The sequence below is a fragment of the Amblyraja radiata genome, chromosome 31 (assembly GCF_010909765.2).
Source record: "Amblyraja radiata isolate CabotCenter1 chromosome 31, sAmbRad1.1.pri, whole genome shotgun sequence".
Lineage (NCBI taxonomy): Eukaryota > Metazoa > Chordata > Chondrichthyes > Rajiformes > Rajidae > Amblyraja > Amblyraja radiata.
In genome coordinates, this window is record NC_045986.1 from 20,439,449 (window position 1) to 20,466,312 (window position 26,864).

Below are 26,864 nucleotides of genomic sequence, written 5' to 3' on the forward strand. Positions count from 1 at the left end.
GCAGGACCACTGTACTGCCACTAATGTGCGGAGCGTCCAGGAGAATAATTAAGGTGCCTCAATGGAGGGTCAGGGGAAAGGCTGGGAAATAAAAAGATCAGACACAGGAAGTGAGCCGGAGGTCTCGCACAAAGCTGTAGGGGTTTCCTGGGGCATTGGGGAGGCAGGGGGGGTGGGGGAGCGAGGAGTTTCTGAAGTTGTTTCAAAATCCCGTTTCACAGCAAGGATAAACACAGCTGAGCAATCTTTTAATGTGGAAATGTCAAGGATGCGACAAATGCACTGATAAAAAGCAGCACAGCATTAACAGATGCCACATGTGACTAGAAACAGAGAAAATAGGTGCAAGAGTTGGCCATTTGGCCCTTCGAACCAGCACCGGCATTCAACATGATCGTGGCTAATCATCCAAAATCAGTACCCCGTTCCTGCTTTCTCCCCATATCCCTTGAATCCATTAGTCCTAAGAGGTACGGTATATCAAACTCTCTCGTGAAAACATCCTGTGAATTGGCCTCCACTGCCTTCTCCTACTGAAGCCTGTGAAGCCACTACACTAAACTACTACTAATATCTACTACTAATACTAGGATATAAAGATCAGCACATCAGCAGTACTTTTGGAATTTTTGTTTGAGTTTAAGTTTAGTTTATTGTCAAGTGTAACAAGGTACAGTGAAACATTTTTGTTGCATACTAACCAGTCAAGTGGAAAGGCAATATGTGATTACAATCGAGCCGTCCACAGCATACAAAGACATGATAAAGGGAATAACGTGAATGACATTTAGTGCAAGATAAAGTCCAGTAAATTCTAATTAAAGATAGACCGAGTATTTCCAATGATGTAGAGAGTGGCTCAGGACTGCTCTCTAGTTGTTGGTCGGATCAGTTGCCTGATAACAGCTGGGTAGAAACCCACTCTGAATGTGCGTTTTCACACTTCTATACCTCTAGTCTGATGGGATAGGGGAGAAGAGGGAGTGGCCAGGATGTGACACATCCTTGATTAAACTGGTGTATATGGAGTCAATGGAAGGGAGGTTGGTTTGTATGATGGTCTGGGCTGCATCCACAATTCTCTGCAATTTCCAATTTAACATTAACATGTTAACAGTGTCTTAGTGAAGATTGTGCTGTGTCTCTCACTCTCTCAACCACTTTTTGTTGCGCCCTCTCCATCTGTTGTTGTCTTTCCTCCTCCTCTTGGTATTGATTCTATATTGTCACGTGTATCGAGATACAGCGATAAACGTTGTTTTGCACGCTCTTCTGGCAAATCATGACATGCATGAGTACAACAGGTAGTGCAAAAGGGGAAAAAAACAGAGTGTGAAGTATAGCTGCAGAGAAAGTGCAGGGTTTTTTAAAAGGGCAATGGTTGCAATGAAGATGGTTGGAAGATTGGGAATTCATCCCTCGCACATGTCAGGTCTGTTCAAGAGTCTGATAACAGTGGGGAAGCAATTGTTCTTGAATCTGGTGGAACGAGCTTTTGAACGTTTGTATCTCCTGCCCGATGGGACAGGGGAGACGAGAGTCAAGTCAAGTCAAGTTCAAGTCAAGATAGACCAGGATGCGACCAGGTCCGTGATTACGTTGGATGCTTTGCCGAGCCAGTATGAAGTATAGATGGAGTCGATGGGTGAAGGCTGGTCTGCGTGATGGCCTGGCCTACATTCACAACTCTGTGCAATCTTTTGCAGTCTTGGGCAGAGCGGTTGCCATACCAAGCGTCATTGGAGACATGCAGAATTTCCCTTACCTTCTGAAGAAGTAGAGGGTTTGGCGTGCTTTCTTGACTGTAGCATCAATATGGTCGCACCAAAACAAATTATTTGTGATATTTACACGATAGAACTTGAAGCTTTCAATCTTCTCTATTTCACACCACTGATGCAGACCGGAAAATATACTCCACCCCACTTCCTGAAGCCAATAACTCACTTCTTCATTTTACTGACATTGAGACAGAAGTTGTTGCCTTCACACCGCATTACTCAGCTATATCTCTCTCTCCTTCCTGTATACCTTTTAATCATCGTTTGCGATCTGCCCACTACAGTAGTGCTATCTGCAAACTTCAAGTTAGACTTGAATTTGGCCGCACAGTATTGAGTGTATCATAAGGTGCTTGGATGCGGCTTTGCAAGCCACCGGAGTTGAGAATTATCCCAGTGCTTGTTCTATCTGCAGTCTATGGGCCAGGAAGTCGAGCATACACTTGCAGAGCGGGGTGCCGAATCCTTGGTCCAGGAGTTTGGAGACGGGGTTTAGTTAGAATTATAGTGTTGAAGGTGGAGCTATAGCCAACAAATAAGAGTATGATGTGGATGACCTTGTAATCCAGTTGTTCCAGAGATGAGTGTCGGGCCAGGGAGATGGGGTCTGCCATGGAACTATCGTGACGGGAGGTTGAATTGTAGTGGAACAAGACTGTCTGGGAGGCCGGCATTGCTGTGCATCAAGATCAGCCACTCGACACCCTTCATGATGGTGATGTCAGGGCGGTCATTAAAGCACTCAACCTTCTTTGCCTTTAGCACCAGGATGATAGTGGTCTCCTTAACATAGACAGGAACCTCGATTGGAGTTGGATGAGGTTAAAGATGTCTGTCAAATAGTCCTGCAAGCTGGTCCACGCAGTCCGCTGGACAGGGTTGGCGACTCCAGACTCTTCCCGCGGATTCACTCTCAGGAAGGTCGATCCGGCATCGGCCGCAGTGACCATGGGTACGGATGTACCCGCTGCCAGAACCATCCCGCCGACCTTCTGCTCAAACGGGCATAGTACGCATTGATCTTGTCAAGGAAGGATGCGTTGTTGTCGATGACACAGGTCTCCAGCACATTGCTGAGTGTCAGCTGCACTGCTGAGATACATTGAGATACACAGAGATCGTTCAGGTGAACGTAACAGATCCTATGGTGTCACTTTGAAGGTGAGCTTGGGATTATATCATGGTTGGAAGTAAAACGTTCTAGACACTAGAAATCAAAACTGATATTACTATTCCACTCATTTTCCTCATGGAACAGCTCACCCATCCCAAAAAAAAAGATAATACACAGCAGGTAAGGCAGCGTCTGCGGAGCAAACTGAAATGTTGATTCTGATTCTCACTCCTGGCCTGCTGCGTTTTCCAGTGTTTTCTGTTTTGATTTTCCATAGTGTTCCAGCTAAAATGAGTTTATTTTAGTTTAGTTTAGTGATACAGCGCTGAAACAGGTCCCTTTGGCCCACCGAGTCTGTATCGACCAACAATCCCCCATATACGAGCACCGTCCAACACACCTGGGACCATTTACAATTTTTAACCAAAGCCAATTAACCCACAAACCTGTACGTCTTTGGAGTGTGGGAGGAAACCAGAGCACCCGGGGAAAACCCACGCAGGTCACGGGGAGAACGGACAAACTCCGTCTAGACAGCACCCCGTAGTCAGGATTGAACCCGCGTCTCTGTCGCTGTAAGGCACAACTCTACTGCTGCGCCACCCTGCTTCTCTTTCCTGATCTACTGATTTTCCAGCATTTTTTATTTTAATTTTCCATGGTACTCGGACTAAAATTAGTTATTACTTGAAAGATTGTTTTTTTTAAAAACATATTCTTGTCCTACCGGAGCTTGCGACGTGCGGATTGTCTGCCACGTTTACCACAGTGATGAAATTCCAATAGATTTTTAGGAGACTCAAGAGCAGGGAGAAACTTGGATTAGCACTTCTTCAAAAAGACAGCACCTCTGAGAGTGTGGCTCTCCCTCCCTGCTCCACTGGGACATTTACAACTTGCCTGCACTTTACCTCATTTAGTTTCCAACATGAATCCTCTGCTCAAAGTCTGTTGCCTCAGCCAGCATTTCCCCTCAAGAACATCACAAAGGAAAATGTTGTGGTTCGGGCAAATTGACTAAAGTGGCTTTCTACGTTAAAACAGTAAAGATGTTTTCAAAATACATTATTCGCGCTCTAACCACCCAATGTCTGAAAAACATTCTTGAATGCAAGTCTCCCTGGCTTCTTTATCTTTCTTCCTGCATCCAAACATTCCATCTGCATCCATCTTCATTGGATATCTGGTCAAACGCTTACACTTTCGCAATCACAACACAGAGACTACCCAGGCAACCCAAGAGCCACAAGAACGTATGAAACAGAAACAGAAATAGAAAGGGGGTCAAATGGCCCACACAAACCTGGCCCATGATTTAATTAGTACATATAACAGCACAGCACAGGAAACAGCCCTTCGGCTCACAATCTTTGTGCCAAACATGATGCCAAGTTAAACCGATCTCATCAGCATGTACGTACATAATCCATATCCCTCTATTCCCTGTGCTTTCATGTGCCTATCTAAAAGCCTCTTAAACACCACTGTCGTATCTGGCACACCAACACCCCTGGCTATGCATTCCAGGCCTCCACCACTCTCTGTGTAAAAAAACTTGCTCCGCACATCTCCAATAAATTTTCCCCTCTTACCTTATAGCTATGCCCTCTAATGTTGGACTTTTCCACCCTGGGGAAAAAGTACTGACTGCCTCTCATTATTTTATATACTTCTATCAATTCTCCCCTCAACCTCCCATGTTCCAGAAAAAAAGTGGATCATGACTAGATCTGCACTTGCCTACACATTTCTACACACCAGAACTGGCAACAGAGGCTCATCCTCCCTTCTCCAAGGCCCATTTATCCATGCTCAGGCAAGGAGCTCAAAACTGGACCATTTACTCCATGTGTGGTCTCATCAAAACCCTGGGCATCTTCAACCAGACTTCCCTCCTCTAGTTTTCCAACTCATTCAGTAACGGATGTATCATTTGCCACCCTAACTACTTGCATTTACCAGTTTCTCTCTATTTAAAAATATTCTAAATGATTATTAGTCCTAGCAAAATGAATGACCTCACATCCTCCCACATTATATTTCATCTCACACCTTTCTCCCCACTTGCTTGCCTGCCTGCATTCCTTAGCCGGTTCTCTGCATCCTCACAGCTGATTTTCCCAATTAGCTTGCTGCCGGCAGAAAACTTCGCTCCATAACAACGTGTCCTTTCATCTGCAATAATAACTATGTAAAGTAAATAGCTGGGGGGGGGGGGGGGGGGCAACATTAGCGCCCCACTATGAAGTGCCTGCTGATGTGAAAATGACTCGTTTATTCCATCTTTCTTTCCTGCCCTCTGAACATTTTTTCATGTTAGTATAACCCCACCAGTGGTCTTAACTCCATTTACACTGTGAGAAGCCATGCGTACATGGGTGAACGTAACACTCAGTGGAGCCAGAGCCAACAGCACAATGGCCAATTCACTTCACCCCTTCAAGGGGTCTATAGTGTTGGGTTCCTCTCATGATATGTTCTCATGCAACAGCCCACAGCCAAGACCCAGAAGGGGGCTGCTTCTCTTCCAATTCAAAAGTAAGTGTCACCTCGGCTCCTGACTGCTTCTATTCTGGGCTCCTGAGTAAACCTCTGCCCTGGATCTTTGACTTAAACCTAAAAGGACTGTCTGTCACCCACTAAGCAACTTCATTGAACAATGCCCAGAGTAGGAGTGATGGTATTCAACCACCTGGAGGTTGATGCACTATGTTAACCAATTTATCCAATCCAACCCTCTGTTTGAGTTTAGTTTGAGTTTACTTTTTGTCAGGTGCACCAAGGTACAGTGAAAAGCTTTTGTTGCGCGCTAACCAGTCAGCAGAAAGACAATACATGATTACAATCAAGCCATCCACAGTGTATAAGATACATGATAAAGAGAATAACGTGAATAATGTTTGGTGCAAGATAAAGCCTGGAACGTCTGATCAAAAACAGTCCGATGGTCTCCAATGAGGTAGATAGTAGTTCAGCACTGTTCTCTAGTTGTTGGTAGGATCATTCAGTTGCCTGATAACAGCTGGGAAGAAACTGACCCTCTAATATTATTTTTCAGGGAAAAGTTTAATGTGGGGTCTTGCAAAATTGTAGGTGTTCTTGCAAAGGTTTTATGTGTGATTTATGTACAATTTATTTTTATGTGCGTCTGTCTGAGTCTATACACCCGTGATGCTGCAGCAAGCAAGTTTTTCATTGTACATGTACCGTCCTGCAAGGGACAATAAACTCGACTTGACTTGAATCATTTAATTCTTCACAGAAGCTATTTATAGGCTTTAATTCAGGTACCAATTGTGGTTGAGAATTCTGCAATGTAACTTGCCCTTGGATTACTTCGGTAACCTATTATTCATCATTTGCAGTTGACAGTTTAATGGTTTGCTATGTTTCACCTCAGTCTGAGTGGTGGCAATTACACTGGGTGCTTTTTCAGGTTTTGACACGGCAGACGGCGAGGCTTTGAAATTAGCTATTAATCTCATTACAGCCGCTCGATTGTAATAATTAGTCATCCCAAAATCCACAGAGAGTCAGAAGGAAGACACAAAAAAGCTGCAGTAACTCAGCGTGACCGGCAGCATCTCTGGAGAGAAGGAATGGGTGACGTTTTGGGTCGAAATCGTCAGAAGGATGCAGACATCAAACACAGTCCAATGAGAGATTGACCAGAATGAAGGAGGAACCCAAAACTTAAAGACGAGGAATCAAGAACTAAAGGGCATGGGTTTAAGGTGAGAGATGAAAGATTGTTCATTGTTCACTGTTCTCCCCATGACCACGTGGGTTTTCTCCGGGTGCTCCGGTTTCCTCCCATGCTCCAAAGACGTACAGGTTTGAAGGTTAATTGGCTTCGGTAAAATCTGTAAATTGTCCCTAGTATTTTGGATAGTGCTAGTGTACGGGGATCGCTGGTCAGCGCAGACTCAGTGGGCAGAAGGGCCTGTTTCCGTGCTGTATCTCTAAACTAAACTAAATTTAATAGGTACCAGAGGGGCAACCTTTTCACACAAGGGTGGGTATATGGCACACATTTCCAAACAGTGGTTGAGGCAATTACAATAATAACATTTAAAAGGCATTTGCACAGGTACATGGATAGGAAATGTTTACAAAGATATGAGTCAAACGCAGGCAAATGGGATTTGCTTAGATGGGCATCTAAGTTGGCATGGACGGGTTGGGCCCCTCTTCCCATTCTGACCCTCTCTACATTCTGCCCCTCTCCCCATTCTGCCCCTCTCCCCATTCTGCCCCTCTCCCCACCTCTTCTCCGCACTGTGTGGATATCATTGGAAACCTGCCTGTCAGACGGCACAGGATCTATTCGTAGGGAAGGCACTGCTCTGAGGAAGCATCGCAGCAGAATTTCCAGCCCATGAGATCACTGCTGCACTTTAAGAACTTCCTATATTTCTTCGTGTGGGATCAAATCTTGCTGGAAACAAAGTACGCTAATGATCGCAAAAACTGGCTACACAGTCTTGGGAATCCGTGGCATAAACTGTGATCTCCAGACACTGCTGTGGCACTCGTGTTGCTCTCTGCTATTGCATCAGACAGGTAGGCTCACCCTTACACTTCACATTATCATTAGGCTTTGCTGAACTTGCACATTCATCACACATTAAACTCACTACAGAAGAAGTTTAAGCTGGTAATTATCCCTTAAATTATCTGTTAATTTTAATGCATCTTAGCCGCTACTGAAAAGCAATAATTGAAAGTGTACACAGCTTCACTTGTGCTAAATACTACTTCAAATAGCTTTTGTGTTCCACCCCATGGTAAACGTTACTCAAGGAACTGAGCAGGAGAGGCGACATTTGTGGAGGAAAACACACAGATGCCGCTTAGGGTCAGGACCATTCTTTAAAACTGGAATAGAGAGGAGAGAGCTGGTAGACAGAGGTGAGGGGAAGGGGTAGGGGCAATAACTGGCAATGTGATAGGTGGCTCCACCTTAAAACATAGAAAATAGGTGCAGGAGTAGGCCATTCGGCCCTTCGAGCCTGCACCGCCATTCAATATGATCATGGCTGATCAATATGATCATGGCTGATTATAATGGGAATAATTGACTGATTAAATGTGTAGGAAGCAACTGCAGATGCTGGTTTAAACTGAAGATAGACACTAAATGCTGGAGTAACTCAGTGGGCCAGGCAGCATCTCTGGGGAGAAGGAATGGGTGACATTTTGGGTCGAGACCCATCTTCAGACTGAGAAGTTGGCAGACTGAGAATTGGCAGATGAGTCAGGTTGCGGAAAGAAGGGTGGAGATAGATTCAAAGGCTGGAGGTGAAAACAAAGGAGAAGACATTTAAAGGTCAGCAAAAAATAACTAAGAGATTAATTAAGACGGGGAAAATAGACTATGAAAGGAATTTAGCGAACAACATAAAAACTAATAGTAAGAGTTTTTATAGCTATATAAAAAGAAAAAGGGTGGCTAAGGTGAACGTTGGTCCATTGGAGGGTGAGACTGGAGAGTTGTTGGTGGGGAACATGGAAATGGCAAAGGCATTAAACGAGTATTTTGTATCAGTCTTCACCATAGAAGACACAAAAAATATTCCAACGCTGGATAAACAGGGGGCGGTAGGAATGGAGGAGCTAAATACTATTAAGATCACCAAGGAGGTGGTATTAGGGAAATTAATGAGACTGAAGGAGGATAAATCCCCTGGGCCTGATGGATTACATCCAAGGGTCTTGAGGGAGATAGCGGTGGGGATTGTGGATGCATTGGTGATAATTTTCCAAAACTCCCTGGAGGCAGGAACGGTCCCAGTGGATTGGAAAATGGCCAATGTAACACCTATATTTAAAAAAGGAAGTAAACAGAAGGCGGGTAACTATAGACCGGTTAGTCTAACATCGGTGGAGGGTAAAATGTTAGAGACAATTATTAAAGAAACACTAACGGGGCACTTGGATAAACATGACTTCATCGGACAGAACCAGCATGGTTTTGTGAAGGGGAAGTCCTGTTTAACGAATCTGCTCGAATTCTTTGAGGAAGTAACAACCCGGGTGGATAAAGGGGAACCGGTGGATGTGGTATACTTGGACTTCCAAAAGGCTTTTGACAAGGTGCCACATAAGAGACTATTGCTAAAAATAAAAAGTTATGGGATTGGGGGTAATATATTAGCATGGGTAGAGGATTGGCTAACAAATAGGAAGCAGAGAGTGGGGATAAATGGTTCATACTCGGGATGGCAAACGGTAACTAGCGGGGTTCCGCAAGGGTCGGTGCTGGGACCCCAGTTGTTCACAATTTATATAAATGATTTGGAGGAGGGAACCAAGTGTAATATATCAAAATTTGCGGACGATACAAAAATGGGAGGAAAAGTAGGGGATGAGGAGGATAGGAAGAGTCTGCAAAAGGATATAGATAAGCTAGGTGAGTGGGCAACAACTTGGCAGATGAAATTTAATACTAATAAATGCGAAGTCATTCACTTTGGGAAAAAAAATGATAGGGCAAGTTATTTTCTAAATGAGGAGGAGCTGCGTTGTAATGCAACGCAAAGGGATCTAGGGGTATTAGTACATGAATCACTAAAAGTTAGTATGCAGGTGCAGCAAGCAATCAGGAAGGCCAATGGAGTTTTGGCCTTTAGTGCTAGGGGGATTGAGTATAAAAACACGGAGGTCTTGCTGCAGCTGTACACAGTATTAGTGAGACCACATTTGGAATACTGTGTACAGTTCTGGGGTCCATACTTAAGAAAGGATGTACTAGCCCTGGAGGCAGTGCAGCGAAGGTTTACAAGATTAATTCCTGCAATGAGGGGATTGACATATGAGGAAAGGTTAAGTAGGCTGGAACTCTACTCTTTGGAGTTTAGAAGAATGAGAGGCGATCTCATTGAAACATATAAGATCGTGAGGGGCCTTGATCGGGTGGATGCACCGAGGATGTTCCCAATGATCGGGGAAACTAGAACTAGGGGACATAGTTGCAGAATAAGGGGGGGCTCTTTTAAAACTGAGATGAGGAAGAACTTCTTCACCCAGAGGGTGGTTAATTTATGGAATTCACTGCCCCAGGGAGCAGTGGAAGCAGAAACGTTAAATATATTTAAGACTAAAATAGATGGTTTTTTAGCTGCCAAGGGGATAAGGGGCTACGGGGAGAGGGCAGGGATATGGACCTAGGTATGGTTAGTATAGTAAGACCTGAGTGATCTCCTGGACAAGTGTCGATCGCCTGGATTGGGGTCGGAGAGGAATTTCCCGGATTTTTTTCCCGAATTGGACCTGGGTTTTTATCCGTTTTTTTGCCTCCCCCAGGAGATCACGAGGTTCTTGGGGTGGAGAGGGGTGATAGCGGTATAAAGGGGAGGGTAGTGTCTTGTGTTCTGTGTCTTGTGTCTACTGTTTGTGGGTAAGTGTGTCTGTTTAGTGTTCAGCCATGAGCGAATGGCGGTGCGGGCTCGACGGACCTGGTGGTCTACTCTCGCACCTACTTTCTATGTTTCTATGTTTCTAAGACAAAGGGCTGTAGATGGTGGAATCTGATGGGTAGGGAAGTATAGACCCAGAGGGAGGGGTGGTGGTGGGAATAGTTGGTGGGGGGTTGGGAGAGAGGTGGGTAATGAGCAGATGAACTTGGGCAATTCAATTTACTGAGATTAGTTTAGTTTAGTTTAGAGATACAGCGCGGAAACAAACGCACCGAGTCCGCGCCGACCAGCGGTCCCCACACATTAACACTATCCTACACACACTATGGATAATATATATTCATAGAAAGCCAATTAACCGACAAACCTGTTCGTCTTTGGAGTGTGGGAGGAATCCGAAGAAAACCCATGCCGTCATGGGAAGAATATACAAACCGTGTGCGGATGTGGCGTCGAAGAAGCCAAAGCAAAGAAGTCGAAGCCAGATAGCCGAATGGAAACGAACCCGAAACGCCAAATAACCGAAAGGCTGCGTCGCCTAAAAGCAAACTCACCGAATGGCTGCTCTGACGAAAAGTCAAATAATGGCTTGTGTGGGAAAATGACCCCCACCTTCCCATCTCCACCGGCCAGTGATGTGATGGACGTGGGGGTCTGGAACAATCGCTGACAAGTCCCGCCTCTCAGAGACGTCATGTCCGTTATTTGACTTTTCGGCAGTGCGGCATTCGGTTAGTTGGCTTGTAGGTGACGAAGCATTTCGGTTAGGTGGCGTTTTGCCAGAGCGGCCATTTGGTGAGTTTACTTTTAGGCGATGCAGCCTTTTTCGGTTAGTTGGCTTTTAGCATCCCGCCATTTCGGTTCGTCGCCGTTTCGGCTTTGTTTCCATTCGGCTATTTGGCATCGACTTCTTTGCTTCGGCTTATTGTCCTTTGATGCCACGTCCAGGTACCCATACAAACTCCATAAAGACAGCACCCTGGATCAAACCCGGGTCTCTGGCTCTGAAAGAGCTGTAAGGCAGCAACTCTACCTCTGCGCCACCGTGCCACCCATGTTCATGCCTTTGGTCAAAGATGGTCCAATTAAACTTGTGGAAAGGATGGAAATTAGTAATGAAATAGATGCAATTCACAAATTGGATCTGCATGGATGCAGCTCCAATGCATTTATTGATGAAGGGGAGAAATAATTTTTGGAGTGCTACCAGCGTATATTTGGAGCAAAGTGTTCAACTGAACCAATGTTCCACCGAGCAGAGAATATTAGTTGAGAGGAATCCATTGGGTCTCTATTCGCGGATGGGAATGAAGTGGAAAGATACTGGACGTCCACGGTAAAGATGAGGTGATGGGTTAGGGTTAGGGAACCCTACTTCTTTCACCTACCATCACCTAATTCTTTCCTGACCTCAAAATTTTCCCCCCTCTATTGCTCCCGATATCACTTCCCTTTCACCATCTTTACATCTGGTAAAGGAGGTTGGAGACCCAGGTGCCACTCTCCTCAGCCTCTGGTTCCATCAGCTTTTCCTGGATGTCAGCTTGCATGGGGGGGAAGGGAGGGGAGGGGGGAGGGTTATGGGAAAGGGAGAAGGGGAATAGGCAGAGAAGGGGGATAGGAGAGAGGAGAAAACACAAGAGGGGCAGAGGGAGACGAGGTCGGGAGAGGAGAGAGAGGAGAGGAAAGAGCACAAAAGGAAGAAGGGGGAGGGAAGAGGGTGAGATAGATGGATTCTTGATTAGTACGGGTGTCAGGGGTTATGGGGAGAAGGCAGGGGAATGGGGTTAGGAGAAAGAGATAGATCAGCCATGGTTGAATGGCGGAGGAGACATGATGAGCCAAATGGCCTAATTATACTCCTATCACTCATGACCTTATGAAAAGATGTATGAATCAGATAATAATCATATGAATCATATGGATCAGATTTATGTACATAAATGGAGGAGAGAATGTGAGCAGCAGGTGGGAAGGAATGGAGGAAAAGGAGGAAAGACAGAAGGAAGAGGAGAGGGAGGGGGGCAGTAGAGAGAAGAGAGGGTGGAGTGGGCAACGGAGAAGGGGAATGAGAAAGGAGAGTGGAGCATGGACAGCATAGGGGAGAGTAAAGGAGGGAAGGTGGGGAGGAGGAGAGAACAAGAGGGGAGGGGTGAGAGAGTGAAGGGGAGAGTGGGAAGGGTAAAAAGGAGGACGGTGTGCGGTGGGGAGTAGAGGGGGATGGGAGTGGGGGGGGGGGGATTGGGGAGAGGAGAGAGGGCTAGAAGAATGAGGGGAGAGGAGATAGAGGGCGAGGGGAGAGGAGGTGAGGAAGGGTTGGCGGGAGTGACCGGGAGTTAATGAAGTGAGATAGTTGATGGGGGGGAACGAGAGAGGAGCGAGGGGAGGGGGGGGGGGAGATAGAGAGAGAGGGGGGATGGAAAGGGGGAAAGGGTGACGATAGCAAGTGGGGGAGGGGAACGAATAGTGGAGGCGAGGAAAGGGAGAATAGGCTGGGAGACTTTAACTCATATTCCGTTCAGTAAACATTTCAGATTTCTGATGGAACAAAAATAACGGGAAATACAAGAAACACTCATCGTGTCGGCCAGTGTCTGTGAGGAGAGAAGCGCTTTAACGTCTCGGATGCGGGACAGTCGTTAGAACCGACACTTTAACAGGTTTTTTCCTCCACAGATGTTGCCTGAGGCACTGGGTGTTTCCGGCATTTCTGCTTTTAGTTCAGACTTTTTGATTATAATTGTTTTTTCTAATGTTTATATTCCTAATTTCTTATATTTCCCTCTTGTTGTAATCTTTGCGCAGTTTGATCCGATCACCGCTGTCTGCAAAACAGGCGTGAAAAATCTGGTATAGATAGATATGTGCCCCGTGTCGTAATAAAATTCACCAGCTCCGGGCATCAAGGCATGAAAGTTAGCAAGTTACGGAATTCAATAATTTAGAAATACAGTAGATTCAAATTCTCTTCCGTGGCACTTAAATTTGGGGAATATTATGAGGGGTCTCGACCCGAAACATCGCCCATCCTTTCTCTCCAGAGATGCTGCCTGTCCCGCTGAGTTACTCAAGCATTTTGTGTTTATCTTCCAGGAATATTATTGTTGGAATTTGTTTCAACAGGTCAGTCTGCTCCGTTTCTCTCCCCGACTCTTCTGCAATTCAGCCACGACCCATCAAAAATGAAATCTGAAACAATCACTGATTTCCTCTCTATTCCCGATATGGATTTTTTTTTTGGTGAAAAGTTCAGTTCTAACACGCGAAAACACAATGCGCACTGCACGCATTGCATCTAGAATCGAACAAGAAATCATATACAGATTTTACTCATTAATTCAGATGTAAAACGGAGAATAATTCCAACAAGTTGTGGGTAAAATGCACTTGGATAGTTCTGTAGCAACAACAAAAATCGTGATGTACTCACCTGCCCAGGAGTATCTCTTTAAATCAGTTGAAATCAGCTGGTGAAATGAGAGGTACCGGTTCCCTTGTGAAATGCAAATGCGCTCGGCGAGAGTTGCCTGTGGAGGGAGCAGCGAGTGCTGAGAGTCCCGGTGTGCGGGCTGTCTCCTTTATAGCGAGGGGGCTCCTCGTCCAGCCTTGGCAGCCAGTCTCCCTGCCCTTGGGGAGAGGAGGTCTCACACACTGCCATTTTCTGGCAGCCTCCCCCCCCCCCCCCCCCCCCCCGCCTCGTTAAATGTTTTGCCAGTATTTGCTCAAAGGCGGAGCTCCACCTACTGCCGGGTTGTTGGCTGCGATTTCTTCTTTTCCCCAGAAAGATGTGAGAGGCGCAGAGACAGACCAGCGTGTGAGGCAGGATTCCTGGCGGAGCCACACGACCGTCTGTGGGATTAAGTTGCAACCGTGCGCACTTAACTGCGACCCAGTCGAACGAACTCAACACAAACTGCTCGAAACCGAATGATTGCCGAGATGGGGAAGGGACGTTCACTCTGTGTCTCTCCCCACAGACGCTGTCTGGTCTGCTGACCTTTTCCGTGGTTATTTCAAATTTCCAACATCTGCAGTTTGTTTTAATCTTGGATTGTAAAGACTCTGTGCGTGGTCTGTACCTGGCGGTGCCCCCACCATCTTAAAAATACACAAAATGCTGGAGTAACTCATGGGTCAGGCAGCATCTGTGGAAAACGCGATCTGAAGAAGCCTCTCAATCTGTAACAGCCGATCCATGTTCTCCACAGATGCTGCCTGGCCCCGCTCAGTTACCCCAGCACTTTGCGTCTTTCTTGATAAACTAGCACCTGCAGTTCCTTGTATCTAAGTCCTTCCATCCTATCCAGCCCTCAGCTGCTGTATTCATTTCCCTTAAGGCCAACATTCCCATGATTCTGATTTCCATTTCCCGATATTCCCAGAAATGGATGATGGACTCTTTCCCAAGGGCTTCAGAATCTCCATCTGTCTTCCACCTCCTTTTCCTGCTGCACCCAACCTTCCTTACACCTTTACCAGGAATGCAAGGAATGGGAGTAAGGATGGGCCACTCAGCACTAAATCTGATTTGCCTTTACATTCTCAAGAGGGCTAACGTTCCACATCATCCACACTTACCCATTGTGTTCAAAGGCCCCTGATCTCAAAAAAGAATCTTGTCTTTGAATATACACAATCTCTGAGCCTAAACAGAAATCTGGTCAACAGAATCCTATGGATTTTCAATCCCTCTATAAAGTGATTGCATCCCAGCTCTGTCTGAAATGGCCATCTGTCTGTCCTGGGAATGTGTCCCGTAATTAAAATCTGTCTTGGACTAGTCTTAATTTTCACACTCTTTCTTTGCTGCTGAGAATGGGGGAAGCTGATTGTCAAGAACTTCTACTTCCTTCAATCTCTCCTTTGCCAAGTTTAGTTTATGGTTTAGCGATACAGCGTGAAACACAGGCCCTTCGGCCCACCGAGTCCACGCCGACCAGCGATCCCCGCACATTAACACACACCAGGGACAATTTGACATTTATACCAAGCCAATTAACCTACAAACCTGTAAGTCTTTGGAGTGTGGGAGGAAACCGAAAATCCGCGGAGAAAACCCACATGGTCACGGGGATGAATTTACAAACTCCGTACATACACCTGTAGCCTGGATCGAACCCGGGTCTCTGGTGCTGTAAGCGCTGTAATGCAGCAACACCTACCGCTGCGCCATCGTGCTGCCACCATATCCAAGAGACCGAGCCTTTGCTCCATGCTTCCCAACATTGGAATTTGTGGCCACACAATGCCCTTGCCAATTTCCTGTGTGCAGGACCTCTCCGGGTTACGACAGCCTTCCTTTACTGAGAACTGTTCACAACCCGAACTGCTCGTAAATCGGAAATGTCCCTGCCTGTCAATACATTTAAATCGAAACATAGACCAGCCAGCGTTTAACTCAACCATACAGTTTTCCCTGTAAAATGCAATGATGTTCATAAGTTCATACAGTAAGTCATTGGACCAGAATTAGGCCATTCAGCCCTTCAAGTCCACCCTGCCATTCGGTCACGACTGATCTATCTTACCCTCTCAACCCCATTCTCCTGCATTCCCTCACTCCCCCCATAAACTTTGACATGCTTTGACCCCCCCCCCCCCCCCCCGGACACTCCTTCCCCCAGAAAAATTGCACTACTGCTACTGTATGTACATATATATATTTTACTGTTCCATTATTCTATGTTCGCTCGTCTGGGTGAGATTCTAACTGCATTTCGTTGTCTCTGTACTGTACACTGCACAATGACAATAAAGATTGAATCTGAATCTGATGCTTACTAAACAAGAACCTGTCGATCTCCGCTTTGAAAATACTCAATGCCGTCTGTGGCACGTTGCCCCAGACCGCGTTCCCACATGGCAGAAGATGCCTGCAGCCCCATTGCATCAGTTCCATCCTGCCTGTCTCCTAAATGCTCGATTGTGTGTCTATAAGTCGTACATTTGTAACTTGGGGAGAACCTGCACTGTGAGGTGAATATGTGAATAGGAAAGAACACAGCGCCATAACAATGCCTCGACACTTACATCTTCTAAGTGTGTTGACAATTGCAAGGCAGGAAACATCACAGCCTTACACACAGCACGCTTCCACTATCAGTTAATAACATTGTAATTGTGGTATGGTTTGAGGGCTAACTATTGCCTGGCACACTGGGAATAAAGCCACTATCTCACATTCAAAGTAACACCAGGTAATCTCGAACATCCAGCTGGGAGTGTAAATTGTTCAAAAGGGAACTGCAGATGCTGGAATATCGAAGGTACACAAAATTGCTGGGGAAACTCAGCGGGTGCAGCAGCATCTATGGAGCGAAGGAAATAGGCGACGTTTCGGGCCGAAACCCTTCTTCAGGCTGATGGGGGGTGGGAGAAAGAAGGAAAAGGGGAGGAGGGGGAGGAGCCCGAGGGCGGGCGGATGGGAGGGTGGGAGGAGACAGCTAGAGGGTTAAGGAAGGGGAGGAGACAGCAAGGGCTAGCAAAATTGGGAGAATTCAATGTTAATGCCATACGGACGCAAGGTCCCCAGACGGAATATGAGGTGCTGTTCCTCCAATTTCCGCTGTTGCTCACTCTGGCAATGGAGGAGACCCAGGACAGAGAGGTCGGATTGGGAATGGGAGGGGGAGTTGAAGTGCTGAGCCACCGGGAGTTCAGGTAGGTTATTGCGGACTGAGCGGAGGTGTTCGGCGAAACGATCACCCAACCTACGCTTGGTCTCCCCGATGTAAATCAGCTGACATCTAGAGCAGCGGATGCAGTAGATAATTGTTATGCATAACGCATCATCCAAATGATGGTACTTGGGACCAAAGCTCTGCTATAAGATCTTTGCTTGGGACATTTCCTGCATCTTAGGTTACATACTCCAGTGAGTACTGAGTCACCACCAATACCCGATCATTTTGCAGCACAGCGTGGCTGAGATTGGGTGGCTCCCACTTCAGGAGCTGGTAAACGGCAGCCACAACCCCAGCTGTCAAGTCTGTACACGCTGGCAAGTGAATCTGTGGTACGCCAATGTGTTTTTCGAATGACACAAAAACCCACACCCACTACTGAAATACTTGACTTCCAGCTCCACCACTATGGTTTTCCATTCAAACCCACTCATTAGAAAGAGCAGGTGAGCGAGGAACTCACTCTCTTGAATGCCTTACCAGAGCGTTTACATTCAGATGGTTCTGTGCAAGGAACAGGCATAATTGAAGCACAGAGGCTAAGTTTGCCTCACTGACCACAAGGACACTACCATTGTGGTTTAGAAATGTAATTGGCACCTCAAGATTAAAGCTTCATTGCTTTCTAATGTGGAGCCTTGGGAAGGAAGATGACAATTGCATGTACTGCCAAACTGTCAAAGCCCTTTGATCTTCAATAAAATGCTGAGTATTCCAACAGCAACCAACCCACTGGACATTCTTGGGGTAAATATTTTTTTTGTACATGTCAGACTGCCAAATGTGTCAGACCAGCAATGTTTCCCAGTGTCTATTTAAAGGGCCTGATGGAGACACCCATCGTGTGTCTGGGTGCTGCACCAGGGAGGGTGCTGGCAGTGCCAAGACTGAATGCTGCCAACACATGGATTGCCGGAACTAGCCAGGCAACTGGCCGAGGTCCCTCTGGTATCAGCTTTAGCCGGTCGATATATAACTGCACCTCCCAAATAAAATGATCGTGTTTGGAATTCCAACATTCCCAAATACATCCTCGTCTGAATAAAACCTCACATAAGACAAAGATTAATGGCAAAGATTTAAAGACCACATGGATGAACTCCAAAAATTGTACATCCCTGTCTGGCGAAAAAATAAAACGGGGAAGGCGGCTCAACCGTGGCTGACGAGGGAAATCAAGGATAGTGTTAAATCCAAGGAAAAGCCATAGAAATTGGCCAGAGGAAGCAGCAAACCAGAGGGCTGGGGAAATTTAGAACTCAACAGAGGAGGACAAAGGGGTTAATTAAGAGGGGGGGAAAAGAGCATGAAAGGAAGCTTGCGGGAAATATAAAAACTGACTCTAAAAGCTTCTTTAGATATGTGGAGTGAAGACAAATGTAGGTCCCTTACAATCAGAGACGGGTGAATTACTAATGGGACGGAAAGAAATGGCAGAACAGTTACACAAGTACTTTGGTTCTGTCTTCACTAAGGAAGACACAAACAATCTCCCAGAAATACTAGGAGACCGAAGATCTAGTAGGAGGGAGTCCACATTAGTCAGGAAATGGTGTTAGGTAAATTGTTGGGACTGAAGGCAGATAAATCCCCAGGACTTGATGGCCTGAATCCAGGAGTACTCAAGGTGGCCCTAGAAATCGTGGATGCATTGGTGAAGCTTTTCCAATGTTCTCTCATCTCTGGATCAGTTCCTGTGGACTGGAGGGTAGCCAATATAACCCCACTTTTTAAGAGAGGAGGGAGAGAGAAAGCGGGGAATTATAGACCAGTTAGCCTTACATCAGTGGTGGGGAAGATGCTTGAGTTGATTGTCCAAGATGTTATAGCAACGAATTTGGAAAGCAGTGAGAGGATAGGTCCAAGTCAGCATGGATTTATGAAGGGGTAATCATGTTTGACTAATATTCTGGAATATTTTGAGGCTGTAACAAGTAGAATGGATAAGGGAGAGCCAGTGAAATGGGGTGTTTCTGGAATTTCAAAACACCTTTGACAAGGTCCTAAGCGAGATTAGTGTGCAACATTAGACCACATGGTATTTGGGGTAGGGTATTGACATGGAGAGAGAACTAGTTGGCAGACAGGAAGCAAAGAGTAGGAATTAACGGGTCCTTTTCAGAACGGCAGGCAGTGACTAGTGGAAATTGGTGCTGGGACCGCAGTTATTTGCAATATATATTAACGATTTAGATGAGGGAATTAAATGTGACATCTCCAAGTTTGCGGATGACACAAGGCTGGGTGGCAGTGTGAGATGCGATGACGATGCTATGAGGCTGGATAGGTTGGGTAAATGGGCAGGTGCATGACAGATGCAGGATGTGGATAAATGTGAGGTTGTCCACTTTGGTGGCAAGAATAGGAAGGCAGATTATTATCTGAATGGTGTCAGATTAGGAAAAGGGGAGGTGCAACGAGACCTGGGTGTGCTTGTACATCAGTCACTGAATGTAAGCATGCAGGCAGTGAAGGAATGGCACGTTGGCCTTCATTGCGAGAGGATTTGAGTTTAGGAGTAAGGAGGTCCTACTGCAGTTGTACAGGGCCCTGGTGAGACCGCACCTGGAGTATTGTGTGCAATTTTGGTCTCTTAATTTAAGGAAGGACATTATTGCTATTGAGGGAGTGCAGCGTAGGTTCACCAGGTTAATTCCCGGGATGACGGGACTGACATATGATGAAAGAATGGGGCGACTGGGCTTGTATTCACTGGAATTTTGAAGAATAAGAGGGGATCTTATAGAAAGATATACAACTTTTAAAGGATTGGACAGGCTAGATGCAGGAAAATGTTCCCGATGTTGGGGGAGTTCAGTACCAGGGGTAACAGTTTAAGAATAAGGGGTAGGCCATTTAGGACTGAGATGAGGAAAAACATCTTCATCCTGTGAATCTGTGGAATTATCTGCTAGTGGAGGCCAATTCACTGGATGTTATCAAGAGAGAGTTAGATTCAGTTCTTAGGGCTAAGAAATCAAGGGATATGGGGAAAAATCAGGAACGGGGTACTGATTGTAGATGATAGGCCATGATCATATTGAATGGTGGTGCTGGCTTGAAGGGCTGAATGGCCTACCCCTGCACCTATTTTTCTGTTTCTATTAAAAAGTGCAGCCCTTTTCCAACGTCACCTATACACAACATTGTTTCAAATTTAGCGTTCCCAGGTTTGTTTAGATGGGCGCCACCCTGTATTAATTGTTCACTCTTCCCCCTTTGGCATGCAAAAGCATTTAACCTGACATGTTCAAGGAGTGTACACTAAACAATATTACAATGTTATTGTCGGGGGATGGGCGGGGTGGGGAGGGGTAGGTGGTGGCCGTTGGGGAATGTGTTGTGCTTAGGAACAATAAACATGTAAAAAATTGTATGTTGATAATATTGTCCTGGAGATCAAATATTGATCATTATTTGGTAAACTGGTAACAATTTATGTACAAGTCAAGTCAAGTCAAGTTTATTTGTCACATACACATACGAGATGTGCAGTGAAATGAAAGTGGCAATGCTCACGGACATTTGTGCAAAAGACAAACAACCAAACAACCAAACAAACTATAAACACAGTCATAACACACATATTCTTTTTCATAATAAATAATGGAAGGAAAAACGTTCAGTAGAGTTAGTCCCTGTTGATTTATGAATGTTACTTTGCAGTGACCAAGTAAAATGGAACAAACCTTTGCCAAATTAATGTCAGCTTCCCAACTACCACAGGCCCACATGTCTATCAGTTATTTCGCATTATCATCTTGCATAAATCCTCAACCGTCCAGCGACCATGATGAATGGGGGGGAGGGGGTGCTGGTAACATGACTATGCTGGTTTCATGAGAATTTACAAAATAAATAATTGTACATCATAAGCATTGTACATTTTATGCATACAACTTTATTGGAGTTGCTGAGTTACAGTACATTGTATCTCTAAATTCACAAAGAACTCGCATAAATCTTTGATGAATCAGGGATGGATTCTATCATTGGAGCATTCTGATTTTTCTCTTTTCTTTATCTTATAGATATATATTTTTTCATTTTCTGTTTCAACATTGCGTTTCTGCTTCCTACCCTTGCCATAATCTGACAGTGCATAGATAGGAGAAATACAGAACAGTTTATGAAACACATGTGGAACCAGCCACCACAGGTGTGGGGGACTGATTGAAGGCAATGAACTGATGGAAAACAGTGTACAAACCGAATCTCAATGGAACTTAACACTCTAAATTCAAAGTTAGACAAAGGTTTTCCAGCATCTGCAGTTCCTTCTTAAACAAACTCTAAATTCAAAGTTATTTGTTTGAAAAAATCTTATAAAATTGCTCAATATTTTGCTGGTGGCACGATAACTCCGATGCATAAATACCAACAGTTCTACTTAAGGAATTAACATTTTCATCATTTCATTTTTCCTTATCAATCTCTCCTGTGAATATCACCCACAAGCTGCCACCAGTTTATGTATATTGGGCGTTTTGTAGAGACTGAATGTTCACATGGTTATGCAGAGATTAGAGGGATATGGTCCACATGCAGGCGAGATGAACAGTTTAACCTGGCTTCATATTCGGCACGATCCAGTCGGCCTTGGCGGACTGAGCGAAAATGTTTGGAAAGTGATGGCCGAGTCTATGCTTGGTCTCACCGATGTATAGGAGGCCATGTTGGGAACACTCCTGGTCCAACTTTCTTCTCCCCCCTACAATCAGTCTGAAGAAGAGTCTCGGTCTGAAACATCATCTATCTATGTTTCCAGAGATGCTGCCTGACCTGCTGACTAGTCTTTTTGTAATCACCGGATGCAGTAGATGAGGTTAGCAGAGGAACACGTGAATCTCTGTCTCACCTGGAAGGACTGTGGGGTCAGAACAAGGATAAAGTTCCCCATGTCCTTACCTTTCATCCTACAAGCCTCCGTATCCCACACATCATTGTTCGACATTTCTATCACTTCCAATGTGATCCCACCACTAGTCACATCCTCTCATCTCCTTTCCACCCTCCGCGGAGACTGCTCCCTCCGCAACTCCTTGGTTCACTCATCCCGTCCCACCCAAACCATCCTCCTCTCCTTCTCCCTCCCTCCCTCCCTCCCTCTCTCTCTCTATCTCTCTCTCTCTCTCTCACTCTCACTCCCACTCTCTCTCTCTCTCTCTTTTGTCTCTCTGTTACTCTCTCTGTTTCAGATTTACATTACCCGTAGCTTTTTGAAATGTGGACATCCTACACAGTTGCTTTCTGTCTTAATTCCCTTTTTACCCATTGAGCCCATTTCCATTTTTTTCTTTTCTAAAATATACAAACAAAAGTCTAATATTTATCTACTTTTGAATTTAATCTGTATCTTCAGTGCAATCTGTCTTTGAGATTCTAGTAATACTATGGTGTCATTCCCTGAATCATTCCTAAGTGAATGTTGAGCCGCGGACAACCAGCGTCTACAGTACAATCACGGCACAGTTCCAACGGCTCTTCCAATGTCGTCTATGTGGAGATTGTACGTTCTCCCTGTGACTGCATGATTTCCTCCCGGTGTTTAGGTTTCCTCCCACATTCCAAAGACATGTGCATCCATAGGTTAATTGACCATTGAAAATTGCAGCTGGTGGGGTGGGTGACTGGTAGAATCTGGGGCGAGTTGTTGGAAATGGGGAGGGGGAGGGGGAGGGGGGGAAGAATAGAATGAGATTCGTGTAACATTGGTATAAGTGGTAGGCACAGACTCAATGGACTAAAGGATTTGGTTCCATGCTGAAGAAGATGACAATCCCTGCAAGGAAAGCAGAAGAAGAACTCCAATTAATGAGTCAGGCAGCATCTCTGGAGAAAAGGAATAGGTGACGTTTTGGGTCGAGACCCTTCTCCAGACTTAGGAGCCTGAAGGAGGGTCTCAGCCCGAAACGTCACCTATGCCCTTTCTCCAGAGATGCTGCCCGACCCACTGAGTTACTCCAGCATTTTGTGTCTATCTTCGGTGTAAACCAGCATCTGCAGTTCCTTCCTGCACAAAACCAATTAATGGCTGGTTACAGAATGCCAATATCAAGGCCCTCAAGGCATGGTATTGTGCAAGGAGAGTGGATCATGTGGAGAATGGTCACATGTACTGAGGATTTCTGCCTCCCCTGCATTTCCATCGCCCCAGCAGCAGCCTTTCATCTGGTTGTGTTGTGGCTGGCACGGGAATGCCTCCTTTATGGTGTGCTAATATTCGAGGTCTTTAGCGCGTGTGAAGCGTCGCCACTGTGTCAGCAAGGCAACATCAAGATCCTGTTTTATTCATCGGGCAGGATGTAAACCATCCTAACACTGCTTGAGACTTTTGTCCAATTGCACAATTATTTTTCTTTGGGCAAGTGAGTGGACATTAGCACGAAACACAACAGCAGCTCAGTTTTCAGACTGCTGAAAATGATATAGCCTTCTTCTTGGTGGGTGGTGGTGACTCTCCGGGTGAAAGAACCAAGCTTGGCATTAAGGTGGTCAATACCAGCTTGAGTTCCAATATTAACTGTGCAGCTAAATTGGACCTCATACAGTCTGGCCATCAAGTATTTCCTAAACACAATCTGGCCATCCACAGCAGTCAAGTGAATGAATATGACTGAATGGGAAGTGAACATTAAAAATTGCTGTTTATTTACCCTATCCATGAGAATGTTCCTGTTACTGCTTACTCAATTTGCCATGGAGAGGAAACCATTAAAAAGTATATGTTAGCAGGACCCCAAACGAGTAGCTTGGACGGCTAACCCAAGTGGAGCTGGCTTTGGGGACTGAGCACTATTGACCTTGGAGCAAGCTAACAATCCTCTGTGGGCTCAAGAAGCTTAAGAAAACATCAGTGTGAATCAAAATTGGCTCCACACTCTGTCATCCTCACTTTCATTGCAACAATATTTAATCTGCTTGGAATCCAATGGATGAGTAATCAGGTCAGCATTTTTCCTTTGGAGCAAGTTTTATGTACTTTTGCCATGAAATATATTTATGTAATATGGTGTAAGGGCGCCTCTTTGTACATTGAGTATTCTCAATGATTTCTGAGTTCTGGTCTTTGTTGTTTTTGACAAATGACCTATTCAGGACATTTAGATCTCATGCCTCGGAGTGTTGTCTGGTCACCCACAGTTCCTGAGTATCAGCGATCCCACAGAGTTCAAAGCCATCTGAAGTTGATAATGCTAATACTACAATTAAGACTGAAGCGTTGGGGATTTCGGCCCCCTCTCCCTACCATCCTACTGGCCAACATACAGTCACTAGAAAACAAAGTGGAGGACTTAAGGGCAAGGCTGCTTTACCAAAGGGAGCTGACGGAATGCTCTGTGTTGTGTTATGGCTCACCCCCAGCTCCCCAGACTCAGCGGTTCAGCCTGAATAATAATGTTTTGTTTATAGGGACAGTGCATATTAATGAACATTTGCATGTAAATATGCGAGATTGTAGCCAATCAGTAGCTAATTTCCGTCTCTAGTCCCAGGCAAAGGTAGGTGAAGTGTCTTGCCCAAGGGTTCTTCATCCACCGTATGGACCATACGCAGACATCTGGGAAAGGGAGAGGAAGGGGGCGTCTGCCTCATGGTCAGCTCTGCGTGGTGCTGAGACGTGGCAGTCCGATCCAACTCCTGCTCTCCACACCTCGAACACCTGGTGGTGAAGTGCCGTCCCTTCTACCTACAGAGGGAATTATCCTCCACTCATCTCTCCGCTCCGCAGGTACAGGAGCCAGAAATCTGCAACATCCAGGTTCAGGTACAGTCTGTTCCCCCACAGCCATCAGACTATTAAACACAACTTCAAACAAACTCTGAACTATAACAGCCTATTGCACTTTATCTGTTTATTTATGTGTGTGTATATATATATATATATATTCTATGGTCTATGGACACGTTGATCTGATCTGTATTTATGCCTACAATATTCTGTCGTGCTGCAGCAAGCAAGAATTTTATTGTCCTATCTGGGACACATGACAATAAACTCTCTTGACTTGACTTGACTTGACTTGACCCTCTCTTCTCCTCTCGAAAATGATGACGATGTATTTTGCAATGAGACTTACCATGGCCCATGAAATTAACTGCTCAACATTACTCAAAAATAAACATAATAATGTACATTGGACTAATCAGGCTTACACCCAAATTCCATACACCTTTTCTCCAAGGGGCAACAGGCAGAGATGGAATGATATATCCTCCTTCAACTATGAATATCTTTGGAGGTAGTTGAGGCAGGGACTATCACAATGTTTAAGAAACAATTAGGCAAATACATGGATAGGACAGGTTTAGAGGGATATGGGCCAAATGCAGGCAGGTGAGACCAGTCAGGCATCTAGTGTAGATGGGACATGTAGGTCGGTGTGGGCAAGTTGGGCCGAAAGGCCTGTTTCCATACTGTATGACTCTGTGACTCTATGGGTAATTCTTCCTTAGCTGCACCATCTAAAACCAGCTATAATAAAGCAAACTGTCGGCAAGGCCTGCAAACTGCTTTCTCTGTGGTTTAGTGGGCAGTGCATGGATGGAGTGTGAGAATGTTGTTTCAAAGCACAATATGTATGTTATATATACGTATAACAAGGTTCCTGTAACAGTAACCTCCCACCTCTCTCTAAGTTGCAAGCCTACGTGTTGAATACCCTCTTTGGGTCTCGAGCACAAACCTGTCTATCACTTCAGTGCAGGGTTCGTGCTGTTATAGTGCTTCACTCACAGAAGTGTCGTTGATAAAACCAGAACTTAAGCATATATGAAGGATTCCACTATTTGAAGACCTGTAGAGCTGTCCCCGATATCCAAGTCAATAATTATCTGACGACCTAATGAACTTGAGCCAGAAGGTTTTGTCATGTGTAGGAAGGAACTGCAGATGTTGGTTTACACTGAAGATCGACACAAAATGCTGGAGTAACTCAGCAGGACAGGCAGCATCTCTGGAGAGAAGGAAAAGGGCGAGACCCTTCTTCAGACTGGTTTGCCATGATTTCTTCAGACTGAATTGCCATTTGCTGGTACAGTAGTTGCAACATGTTGTCTACCTATCAACTTCTATTTTGATTTACCTTAAAATGAATGTGGATTGATGGAATTTCCAACATGATTATTTTGATTTTACTCCTGGAGGTACAATAATATTCACAGCAACTTTTGTCCAATTCCACGGACAGGTTGACAAGTATCAGTGGGATCTCAGCCAAATAGTGCTGTGGGAGTACATTTAGACAACATTCAGTCTTGATGCCGGCAACACTAATGAAGATGTTAAGTGCACCAGGATTGCCTTTCAATGACAGTAACTCTGTGCTAGTTCAGGGTCTGGACTTGAAACAGCAACCATTCCCCTGTCTCCACAGACGTTTCCTCACCCACCGAGTTCCCCTAGTTAATATAGTTACAGAAAGTTGGAGTAATGCCCCTGTCCCACTTTGGAAACCTGAACGGAAACCTCTGGAGACTTTGCACCCCACCCAAGGTTTCCGTGCGGTTCCCGGAGGTTCCCAAGGTTTTTGTCAGTCTCCCTACCGGCTTCCACTACCTGCAACCTCTGGCAACCACCTGCAACCTCCGGGAACCGCACGGAAACCTTGGGTGGGGCGCAAAGTCTCCAGAGGTTTCCGTTCAGGTTTCCTAAGTGGGACAGGGGCCTAACTCACTGGTCAGGCAGCATCTCTGGAGAAAAAGAATAGGTGATGCTTTGGGTTGAGACCCCTTCTTCAAACCTTGAGTTCCTCCAGCAATTGGCTTGCTTGCACCAGATGACAGCATCTACGGTCTCTTGTGTCTTCGTTCAACTTTGCTTAATTGATGGTGAAGCATTTCAGGATATCCGAAAAGGCATGATGTA

At 45.4% G+C, this 26,864-nt stretch overlaps 1 protein-coding gene and 1 long non-coding RNA gene across 4 annotated transcripts in view; both read right to left on the reverse strand.

Annotated features, from left to right (window-relative positions):
- The window catches only part of alpl (alkaline phosphatase, biomineralization associated), a 65,094-nt gene extending 51,010 nt beyond the window's left edge, over window positions 1-14,084 (reverse strand). The window contains exon 1 of one of the 3 annotated variants that reach the window (XM_033048026.1): window positions 13,744-14,084. The gene's annotated coding sequence lies outside the window, so the exon portion shown is untranslated. The remainder of the gene's footprint in view (window positions 1-13,743) is intronic. The other 2 variants (XM_033048024.1, XM_033048025.1) reach the window with 2 other exon arrangements.
- A 2,007-nt stretch (window positions 14,085-16,091) lies between these two features.
- Window positions 16,092-25,026, reverse strand: LOC116990601. The gene is made up of 3 exons (XR_004416578.1): window positions 25,016-25,026; window positions 18,719-18,722; window positions 16,092-16,129 (listed from the first exon to the last, which is right to left on the reverse strand). It is a non-coding gene; the product is annotated as an uncharacterized LOC116990601 (long non-coding RNA).
- Window positions 25,027-26,864: the final 1,838 nt, after the last annotated feature.